Source organism: Pinus tabuliformis, chromosome 4_2 (assembly GCF_031772625.1).
Source record: "Pinus tabuliformis cultivar Carrire ecotype Pingquan chromosome 4_2, CPIR1, whole genome shotgun sequence".
In the NCBI taxonomy this organism is placed as follows: domain Eukaryota; kingdom Viridiplantae; phylum Streptophyta; class Pinopsida; order Pinales; family Pinaceae; genus Pinus; species Pinus tabuliformis.
The window spans coordinates 693,393,566-693,405,189 of NC_142304.1; the positions used below are offsets into that span (position 1 = coordinate 693,393,566).

General features: G+C 34.5%; 1 long non-coding RNA gene and 1 pseudogene across 4 annotated transcripts; one reads left to right on the top strand and one right to left on the bottom strand.

Moving 5' to 3' along the window:
* Window positions 1-5,318: 5,318 nt before the first annotated feature.
* Window positions 5,319-8,022, top strand: LOC149171377 (pentatricopeptide repeat-containing protein At4g02750 pseudogene; annotated as a pseudogene).
* Window positions 8,023-8,288: 266 nt separating this feature from the next.
* Window positions 8,289-11,239, bottom strand: LOC149171378 (uncharacterized). Of its 4 annotated transcripts, none has more exons than XR_016259018.1 (4): window positions 10,962-11,239; window positions 10,824-10,889; window positions 9,178-9,237; window positions 8,289-8,792 (listed from the first exon to the last, which is right to left on the bottom strand). It is a non-coding gene; the product is annotated as an uncharacterized LOC149171378 (long non-coding RNA). The 4 variants fall into 4 exon arrangements; XR_016259020.1 differs by having other exon boundaries at window positions 8,289-8,904; XR_016259021.1 differs by having other exon boundaries at window positions 9,116-9,237.
* Between the last annotated feature and the right edge of the window lie 385 nt (window positions 11,240-11,624).

Sequence of the window (11,624 nt, forward strand, 5' to 3'; positions counted from 1 at the left end):
ATGTAAATGCCTTACTAATAATGAAAACAATGGAGCCCTTTCTCCCTTATCAAAGGACGTCTTATAGAAAGAAAGAAAGAAAGAAATTATTTTAATGTCCACGAGGCTAAAGATAGCCTATGGGACATATTGCTTCTTCATCTGCTTGATGTATTTGGCTCTTTTTTTGTGAAGCTTCAAAATAAATGCTCCCAGCTTCTCGACAAACCCCTTGCTAAATAGATTATCCCAAGAGCTAGCTGCCAATATATCTGCATAACTTTCCCTGTTGTCTTTGAAGGCCTCACATTCTAAAATGAAATGTTTTTTTGTTTCCACTTTTCCAAAAGAACAAAAAATACATACTCTTTCCTGCCACACTTCCTTTGGCCTTTTCCAATGCCCTCTTTCACAACGGAGTTGATGAGAATTAGTCCTTAACTGAGCAATAAGAATTTTGGCTCTCCAAGAGATATTGGCCTCTATGTATACTTTTGGTTGATGACACGAGTGGGATTAAACACTTCAATATAGTAATTTTTCTTTCTTCCCAGCTCTTTATCCCAAGTACGCTTGTGGAACTTTTCCATAACAAAAGCTTTTATCTCTTTGCTGTTTATGGGACACGCATTCAAGCAAATACCCCATTTACTAACCATTTGTTATTTTGTTGCATCCAAGTTTTTTTCGCTCTTGCACAATCTATCATTAAAGACAACCTTAGGCCATCTACCCTCTTCCATTTGGTCAATTTTTTTTAAATACCTTATGACTCACACCATAGTAATTGCTTCAATAGGAGCAGTCCCTCTTTCACTTGTTGCATTCATAAACAACAAAGATATAATATCATAAGATATATATACTTGTTGCATTCATGCCATAATTTGATTTCAAGCTTTGAATGAACTAAATTAGGTAGCAATAGAAAATTTTCACTTGCAAAAATATTGTACAAATTAAAAGATATCATTTTGGTTATTCCCAAAAACAAAGAAGTTTAATTTTTACTTATTCGATGTCAAAGGATCTTAGCACGAGTGGTTTGGTGACTAATTCATTTCTGGTGGGTTCAATTCTCTAGATACATGTTGTAATTGACCTGTTGTAGTATTTATGACATAGTTGTATCTCGTGTAATCTTGACAACTGATGTTTAGAAGCTACCAATTATCTAGAATATTATCATTCCAATTAAAAAAAATCTCTACCCATTCCTTATTAAAATGAAGCTTCCAATGCATCATACTTAGTTGAGACTTGAAATTCCATTTCATGAATAGACAATGGATGAAATAATTCTTTTCCCAACACTTTTTCTGGTCAAGTTTGCCCAAAATCCAATAGAGGCTTTTAAAAATTACAAGTTTAGGTTGTTTAATTTGCAAAGTTCTAATGTCTTAAGGGGTTTTTAGGGTGCTAAACACCATTTATGCATTCAAAAGTACATTTTAAACAACAAGAAATCACAATCTTGTTTCAAATTGTATTATTAAATTCTGCCAAAAAAATATTTCATTATTAATTAAATTATGCGTCTATTATTTAATGCAATGAAAAATTAAATTCTTTTCATAATTTATAATATTTTTATTAAATTCTTTTCATCATTTATAATATTTTTATTTAATCCAGTGGAGAGTCAAATTCCTTTTGACAAAGATTCATTATTAGTTAAATTATGCGTCTATTATTTGATTCAATGAAAAAATAAATTATTTTCATAATTTATAATATTTTTATTTAATCTAGTGAAGAGTCAAATGCATCATACTTAGTTGTGACTTGATATTCCATTTCATGAAGTGACGAAACAACTTTTTTCCTAACCGTTTTTCTGGTAAATTTTGCCTAAACTTTAATAGAGACTTTTAAAAATCACAAGTTTAGGTTGTTTAATTTACAAAGTTATAATATTTTAAAGGTTTTATAAGGTGCTAAATACCATTTATGTATTTAAAAGTGCATTTTAAACAACCAAAAACCACAATCTTGTTCCAAATTATATTATTAAATTCTGCCAGAAAATATTTTATTATTAATTAAATTATGCATTAATTATTTGATGCAATAATAATTTAGAATATTTTTATTTAATTCAATGGAGAGTGAAATTCCTTTGTACACATATTCTTTTCATAATTTATAATATTTTTATTTAATATAATGGAGAGTCAAATTCTTTTGGACAGATATTAAAGATTAAATTCATAGAAAAAATAATAATAAACTATTTTTAACCTGGGAAACATTAAAATAATTTTTTCCTTCTTCTTTCTAAAATTTGGAATTTAGATCTCTTCAAAAAAGAACAAAAACGTTTATGCTGTAAAACCAAAAAAAAAGTTAAATGGACTTAGTGGGATTTTCCCACGAAGTCTAAAATAACGGCTATAATTGTACGGTGTGTCTTTTCAGAACAACATATTAAAATTAACGTTACCGTGGACGTGCGGTAATTTCTCTCTCTTTCATCATTCATGGTTTGGTTTGGTAGAGCGGAGGCCCACCTCACTCATCCATAACCTCAAGGGCAAGGGCTAACCAGCCATATATTGTGTATTAAATGCTAGGCCAGCTATGTATGTCAAGGATATGTATGCGCCCCCCATGACTTATGTCGTATATCCATGGAACGGGACTCCGGCGACCACCTTGTGTTTCCGGTGACGAGCGCGGGGCCCACCAACCGCGGCCCCCCCGTCTCAAACTTGCTGCCTCCAGCTGCCCATCGACGCCCCCATCGACCCTGCCCACAGCCACGCACCTTGCTACACACCTCCCAACGCAAATCATGAACACGCGCCATTAATATTTTGAATGTGAATTGATCTCCCGCCTCATCATTGATTTGAATTTGAATTGATCTGCCGCGCTACTTTGATTTGGAATTTTGTGGCGACGACCCACTCAACTAGGAACTGTAAAGAGTCACGCTCGTCAAATTAACAAGCCTTCCTAATTGTGCAGGGAGAGCTGCGGTGAGGTTTTTCTCCCATAAACACAAGATTTCCAGGTGGACCAAATTTACGATGGAGAGCTCATCAGTATTGTGCGAGATTTGTCCACAGATAATGTTCTGGGTTTGCATGAATCTGTCAAGTTGAAGTCTAGACGCAACTTTTCGTCTTTTGTGGGTATTGTTTTTCTCATCATAGAGGTAATTTTCCCCACGCTCGCTCGTTATGCAGAGGACAATTACCACTATGCATGTATTCACTAACTATTGTAGCCATGATACAGAGAAAGACCTTAGCCAACCATCTCTAACTGTATGGCAACTGTTGAAAACTGGAGAAACGCTCTTTGTAGAATATAACTTCATGTTGGATATATAAGTCTGACTGTTTATTTATTTGTTTCTCACTATCTTTATTTATTTTCTTGTGAATCACCAGAGACGAGGGAGAGCTGCAACGATAAGATGGTAAAACTTGTGGTGAAACAGATGAAACAATCAGGCCTGGACGTGACCAAATACGGTCTTAGCGCAGCAACAACATAGTGTGAAACGTTAGATCTTGGGATCTTGGGGTTCAGTGGCGTAGGAAAGATAATGCTGGAAAAAATAAATTTCAATAGAAAGCACTCATATCATCATTGATCATGCTTTCTTTTTATTAGATCTGAGACATAAGGCCGCCAAAGGTCCTTTACATTTGCTGCAGAAAAAAACTTCTGAAAAGCTTGACTGGATTGGATGTACATAATATTAACCAGAGGGCTTATAGCATAATATTAACGGGCATTATATTAAACAGAGGGCTTATAGCATAATATTAACTGGCATTATATTAACCAGAGGGCTTATAGAATAATTTTAACCCACATACTTTCAATACAGGGGGGATCTGTGATGCAGGGTGGATATGTAACTTTTCTAGAGCGCTCATCCATATGTTTATGGCTTAGGAATTTTAGCATCCAGAGATTTGTACAGGATTTTGGGAATTACGTAGTTTTAAATTTATTTTATTTTATGAACGAAGATTTGTTTCAAGAATGGATTATGCTAATTATATATATATATATAAAGAGAAGCGTTGTAAGGGATAAATTTAATAATAATTAAAAAATTTAATCATTTACAATGCTTTTACATTGGTTGTAGCTTGGTATCGGTTAAGTTATATTAATATAAAACATATAATTTTGTTTGTATACGTATATAAATATGAGTATTATAATAGTTTTAAAAATATTATATATATATATATAAATAAAAACATAAATTTTTTATTTTATTATAAAATAACAATTACATTATAAAAGGAAATATAGAAAATGGAGGTGTACAATATATTGAAAAGATTAAAACTAGCATTTGCACCAGATGTTGCAAAGAAAACGCCGTAAGGCATAAAGTGCGGAAATCCATTATCCATGTAGTGTGTGCATTATTCAACAAGGTGGATCTCTTTAAATTTGTTGCAAACATTTATGTTATTGCATTGCTAATTTATTTAGAATCTACTACTACCTCCTCTTCTTGGAATATTAAATTTCTTATCACCCCATGATGACAATTCCTCTAATTATTGGAATCACAATTTTTTCCACTTTAGTGGGTTTACCGTCAACCTAAAGAAACATGAATTTGAGTCACTCAACTAAAAAGAAATTGCTAAATTGCTATTTATCATGTTTTGAGTAAAAACAATTAATAACTCATATTTACAACCCTTGAAATATTTACAACCTTTTCAGTCTTGTATTTGTAACTCATATTTATAACCCTTTAAAATGAAACTAACTATCTATATTTTTATTAATAATAAAAAGAATCTTCTTTATAAAACTGATACTCACATGCTACTCCTATTGAAAAGAATCAATACTCTTTGATAAGCAAGGAAAGCATTATACTCGACCTCAAGGAACTCAGTGGGCAAAATTATCAATAACTAGTTAATATTGATTTGCATCAATTTCTTTTGGTCCAACCAACAATTAAAATCCATCCCCTGCCACTACAACAATAATACACCATATATCACCTTCCCATTAAAACTGAGAATGAGCTGCAAGTAACTGTGAGAACGCGGATGCCTCATAAGCATGGAGTTAAGTTTGATCCCTGAGCTTTGCTACAATCCTCAACTGTAGAAATATTGAAATTTTTAAGAAGACTTTGGCCATTTCATAAGCTGCTGAGTTGACAGCAGAGTTTGTCTGTTGCTGAGTCCCAATCATAGAGATGTCTATATGAGTTATGTCAATGTCTAAGTAGAGCTGTTGAATATGGAATGTCGGTGTAAGTCCTCATCTATGTCCAACTTATGTCAAAGCAAGGATGCTACATAGGAACAAAGAATTGGTTAATTGGTTGTGTTAAGTTCATGTGCTGGCCTAGCAACCCTGGAACAGGGCAAACAGGTTCATGCTCAAATAATCAAAGTGGGATTGAGTCAGATGTTTTTGTGAGAAGTGCCATAGTTGATATGTATGCTAAATGTGGGAACCTAGATGGGAACCTAGATGATGCACGGCTATCATTTGATAAAATTTACAAACCTGACACGGTCTTATGGACCACAATTATATCAGCATATGCTCAGCATGGACATGGCAGGGAGGCATTACTACTCTTTGAAGAAATGCAACAAGCAGGCTTGACTCCAAATCACGTTACATTTCTTGGTGTTCTGGCTGCATGTAGTCATACAGGCCTAGTGGACAAAGGCTGGCACTATTTCTTATCCATGAGTCAGCATCATGGTATTAGACCAAGAGTGGAGCACTATGTCTGCATGGTAGATATTCTTGGTCGTTCAAGGCACTTGGATGAAGCAGAGGACCTTATCAACTCCATCCCTTATGAGCCTGATGCTATTCTGTGGAAGGCCTTGCTTGGTGCTTGCAGAGTCCATGGAAACCTTGATATAGGTAGACGTGCAACAGAACACCTTTTTAATTTGGAACCTCAAAATGCAGCTTCCTATGTCTTGCTGTCAAATATTTATGCTGCTGCAGGCAAGTGGGATGATGTTGCAAAGGTGAGAAGAATGATGAAAGATAGGGAGGTAAAGAAGAATCCTGGATGTAGTTGGATTGAAATCAAGAATGTGGTGCACAAATTTATTGTAGGAGATAGATCACACCCACAGTCAGAGAGAATTTATGCAATGCTGGATCACTTGTCTAAGCGGATGAAGGAGGCAGGATATATGCCTGACATGTTGTCCGCCCTGAAAGCAGGGAAAAGTCTAGCTAAGGTTCAGCTAATGCGACACCTTCTGAAGCAAAGAACGATCCATTACCCAGCTTCTGGAGTGAGGATACCAATCCTCGACCTCTCCCTTGGCTTACAGGAGCGGAAACCTTGCTCATTTCTTGTCTCTGCAATAATCCTCGTCTGGCGGGTAATTGACTCCACGAGGGTTCATCATCTCATCTTCCTCTTGCGATTGCTCTCTTGGTTGAAAGTGGTTCTTCTCCCCTTTTTGCTATGAGTTATCTAGGTCTTATGAGACCCGTCTTGTTTTCTTGTTCACAGGTGAGTGAATGGTTCTCAATCACAGTTCGAAGGTGGTTTGAAATTATCTTCCCCTAAATAACCAAGTGCTTCCTTTCTTTTTCCAGGTTGACAAATGTTCCACCAAGTCTGCGGCTTATTTATTTTTTTGTTATTAATGCATGGACCCTATTTAATTTCTACGGAAGAGTTTCTCGGAGGAGGGTTTCAGATTTAGCTATGGCTACTTCAACGACGTTTAGGTAGTTTTAACTGCTCTAATTTCTTCTTAATAGTCTAGTCAAGGAGAATGATTACTACAGTTTCCTAGCTTTTTTAGTTTAGACAATGCGATTGATATTTTCATATTGTTTTTCAATTTTCTGGATGTAATGGAACTTAGTTCTTCTTCTGCTTATACCCATACCATGACTATAAGGATTTATTTTAAATTCAGTGTGTAATGAATGACGATTTTTCTTGTTATGTTGTTATTCTATATTTTCAGAATGTCTTTCAATTTTATGTATGTAATGGAACTTAGTTCTCCTTCTACTTATATCCATACCGTGATTTCTGTGTGTAATGGAACTTAGTTCTCCTTATGCTTATACCCATACCGTGACCATAAGGATTTATTTTAAATTCAGTGTGTAGTGAATGACGATTTTCTTGCTATGTTGTTATTCTATGTTAGTTATCTTGACAACCACCATGGATTTGGTTCCCTTAAACTTGCTATTTACAAGAATATGGTTTGTGATCTTTCCCGGGTAAGCAAGGGTCTGGCCTGCCTGAACTCGGTTTAACCCTGAACTCGGTTTAACCCACAGGTATAATGTTCTACACTTTTCTTAAATGCACAGTCAGGGATTACTCTTACCGATGGCTCTTGACGGTTATCAAGTGTGAAACTGTGCAATGCCCTGTTTGGAAACAACATGAACATGGAGTATGGGATGTTAGCCACCCCATCTCAAAGCAATTCAACAATTCAAATGTTGAAGTGTTTCATGTTGCCCATTTTCTCAGAGCATGCTTTCTTTGCAACCGACAATTGAACCATTGGAAGGACATCTACATGTATAGGTTTGTTATAATGATCACAACATGGTTTTTATGTTAGAATTTTCTTTAATCTTTGAAATTCACCTTGAATTGATTATAATTTCCAATTCTCAAGAGCTAATCTCATTCTCTGTTTGCTGATTAATGCAGAGGTGACAAAGCATTCTGCAACGTGGAATGTCATTACAAACTGATTTTGATGGGTGAACAAATGAAAAAATTAATTGCTTCTCCACCATATTCATGGAGTGATACTTGTTACGGTAGAAATATTTTCTTAAGATTAGAGGCATGAGAACTGTCCATCTGTTATATTCTATGTATTGTTTGCATCAGAGAAGCTGTTGAAAAATGCAAGGCCACAGATGATATAAAAATATATCTTTGTTTTGCTCGGAGGGAAAGGGAAGGAATGGGATGGTGTGCCCTTTTTTGAACCATATCAATTTGGAATGAGCTTTCTTGTGGTAAAAAATGCATGGCCACAGATGATATAAAAATATATCTTTGTTTTGCTCAAATGGAAAGGGAAGGGATGGGAAGAGGGATGGGATGGCGTGCCCTTTTCTGAACCATATCAATTTGGAATATCAATTTGGAATGAGCTCTCTTGTGGTAAAATTTGTTCTATTTTGAAATTTGATAAGAAAACTAGAACTATTGATGCTTGACATATTCTCTGAGTTTTGTTTAAGTGAATCTTATTGGTTTTAAATACAACCCCTGTTGTACTTGTTTCAATGTGATTCAGATCCAATTCACAGGAAAGATTAAAAAACACGAAGTGTGACTGCAATGCAAAATTTGCACATTATGTAATACTCCTAAAAATTCATCTGAACGATGTTTCATAAACTCATAAAATCGGTCTTAACTATGACTGATAACTGATAAGCCAGGCAGGATAAGTTATTTATTGGGGAAAGGTCATATGTTCGATCCCACAAATAAATAAAGAATGGCTCCTCTTAACACGATATAAATTGAGTACCTTGTTCAGTTTAGTGACACCCCTGCAATTAGAGAAGAGAAATGGATGAAAGGGAAAACAAAATTTGGAGATAAGCCCCCTATTTGGGAACAAGCAGCTGCAGTGTTGTTGAGTCTTTTTGGTTTCTGGATTGATCCTTTTCTGCTCCTTTTCTGCTGCATCACAGAAACAAGAACACCCACCTCGGAAGTTATATAGCTTTCTTCAACTTTCATAGTTTGTGCATGTCCATTGAAGTTGGTATTCTGCAGTGTTGTTGAGTCTTTTTGGTTTCTGGATTGATCCTTTTCTGCTCCTTTTCTACTGCATCACAAAAACAAGAACACCCACCTCGGAAGTTATATAGCTTTCTTCAACTTTCATAGTTTGTGCATGTCCATTGAAGTTGGTATTAGAAGTGCCGACTTGGCTCCTGATTCCAAATTCAAAATAGAATAGATTGAGCTTTCATATAACACAGAAACGTAACCATGAATTTGTGCAAATTACACTTATTTATGAAGAAACCATGAAAACTTAGTATTTTCATTCAAAACAACATTAAAAAACTATATAAGTGTGAATGCAATTGTTGAATTTTGATTAATATCATGTGCTACTACTTTAAATGTTAATGAAATAACCTTTCCTATGTAGAAGGCAGAGTGATTACTATCTACTCTTAGGGCTACCGCTTGTTGACTACCTGGCCCTGCTGCATTTTCGAATGTTATATCCCGTGCTAAGAAGCCATCAGCATTTACAGCTGCAATTGTGAAAACAAATAAATTAGCAATCCTCAACATCTAAAACAAGATTTAGTGGGATCGAGGAATATGGATTGATTGAATTTTCCTTTGATAAGAGTTCAAAACCAAAGAACGATGGTAATTGTAAGTATTAAATTCCGTCTTTGTTTAGAAATAGCATACACATATTTATCTAGTTATCAGAATAAACAGAGGATCCGATTTTAGCATATGCCCATTGAAATTTCTCAAACTTACAAACCCCAATGCATGTTGAAAGACATTACACCTATCATATGAAAGGGTTCCAAATATCTTATTCTTAAAATGTAAAACGATAATTAATTTTTTTGCTGCTTTAATAGGATGAAAGAAGTGCAGAATCTGCAAAAATAAATGTTATTGCTCTCTTCTTCTCAGCAACCTACAATCTGAAGAAAAGCATTATTGCTTCCCTTGCAAATGACGGATTGCATTCCAAGCACTGCTGGATTTTGATTGTTTCCTTCTCCTCTCATTTGTATTTTGTTGATGCTTTCTAGATCAGCATTCCTTTGCAAGGGAAAGGGAATTAATCTGGGTTGAACTCAAGTAGAAAATTTCTCTCTCATTAATTGGATGGTCATTTTCACAATTGATTGTCTCCAAAGAAGTCTTGTCAGCCAAATCTCTACCTTTCCTCAGGCTTTTAAGTTTAACCAGCATGCAGGCCCTCAGTGTTGTGGTTTGGCATTTTTATCCAGTAGTTCTTAGCAACATGGCAGAAAGGGCACACTTTATGTCCATGCAGAAGGAATTGGAAGCAATGGTAGTGGATTCCTTGGCCACAGAATTGAACAAGCGTTTAAAGCCCTTTGGGTTCTGCAAGAAGACCCATAAAAATCTGCAAATGTATCAAAGAGAATTGCTTCCTAGATCATACTTGTACAATAAGTGATCATAGTAGAAGGTCATTTGATTGTGAAACCGTTGTGGGATTCAATCCAAGTGACCTGAATGTAGAAATTAACAAACTCTACAAGCTTATTTAAATGTGAATATTTTATCATTTTCCATTCAATGATAAATTTTTTCAGAATGTTTGGCTAGTTAACCCTCAATAGGAGTTTCTTCAATGGAATTCACATTAACAATTGAAAAGTCAAAGTTGTCATCTCTATCATGGCCCATGTATTTGGTTGTCTCCTTCCAAATTTCAGGAATTGCCTCCCTCACATTATGAATAATTTCTAGGGAATAATCAGCTTCCTCAGATTTTACAGAGCTGCCCACCTTCCCAAACAACATACCAAATTAAGTAAGAAACCAATAAATATCAAGCCACCAAGAATGATAATCTAGACTTTCAAGTAATCTTTTTACTTCTCTCAGATTCAAAAGAAATTTGACTACGAACAGGAGTTTTCGAGTCCAATGGTCAAAACTATTAAAACAATTTTCACAATTTACAACACAGAACTCTCTTTCCCCCACTATTTTTCTGTAACAAATAAATTCCATCTTAAACCTTTCCCACTATGTCACAAAGAATTATAAAGTTTCCTGCAATTTGATAAAATTATGACATGCACTAGTAATTTCTGAGGGTCATTTGAGGGCTTACCAGAACTGTATTAAGGCCTGTTGCTTTTGCTCCTGCTATGTTTCGGACATTGTCATCAAAGAAGAGCTGCAGAAGAGTTCGAAGAAAGATCATTGTAAAAATGTGTAAACAAATTAAAGACAAACGCTGGAAACTTACTGTTCTTGGTGGATCTGCATTTGCAATTGTGAGTGCACGCTTCATGGCTTCAATTGAGGGCTTGATAAAAACAGGAGAAGTATTGGGTTTGCATTCATCAGTTTGTTGATTAAAAGGATAAGCCATATTAAGGCTCTCAAAACATATGACATCCTCAAAACAGTCTTCCAAGCCTAGTCTTTTTAGGACTTTACATGCATGAGTCTTATCTGAATTTGTAAATATCTGCACATAAGATATCTCCAAACAATAGTTATGGTTGCATTCATTTCATTTTATTCTTATAAAAGGAAATATAGAAAATGGAGGTGTACAATATATTGAAAAGATTAAAATTACATGTTATTTTTTATTTTTTAAAATTAATCTTTAATTTTGAAATAATTTATTTTCAAGAAATTTTTTGAAAGGCAAAAAATGATATACATCAATGTTTAAAGCATGACATAAATAAATCAAGTATTTTATATTTTACTTACAAGAATAGAGATAAATACATTAACAAAATTAAAAATACATAATATACATATGATATTTTTCTTTTTAAACAAAAAATCTTCAATTTTGTAATTTTTTTTCCCTTTTAAATTTCTTACTATCTATTAAGTAAAAGGCAAAATAAGATATAGACATCAATATTTAAAGCATGATACAAATAAAAAC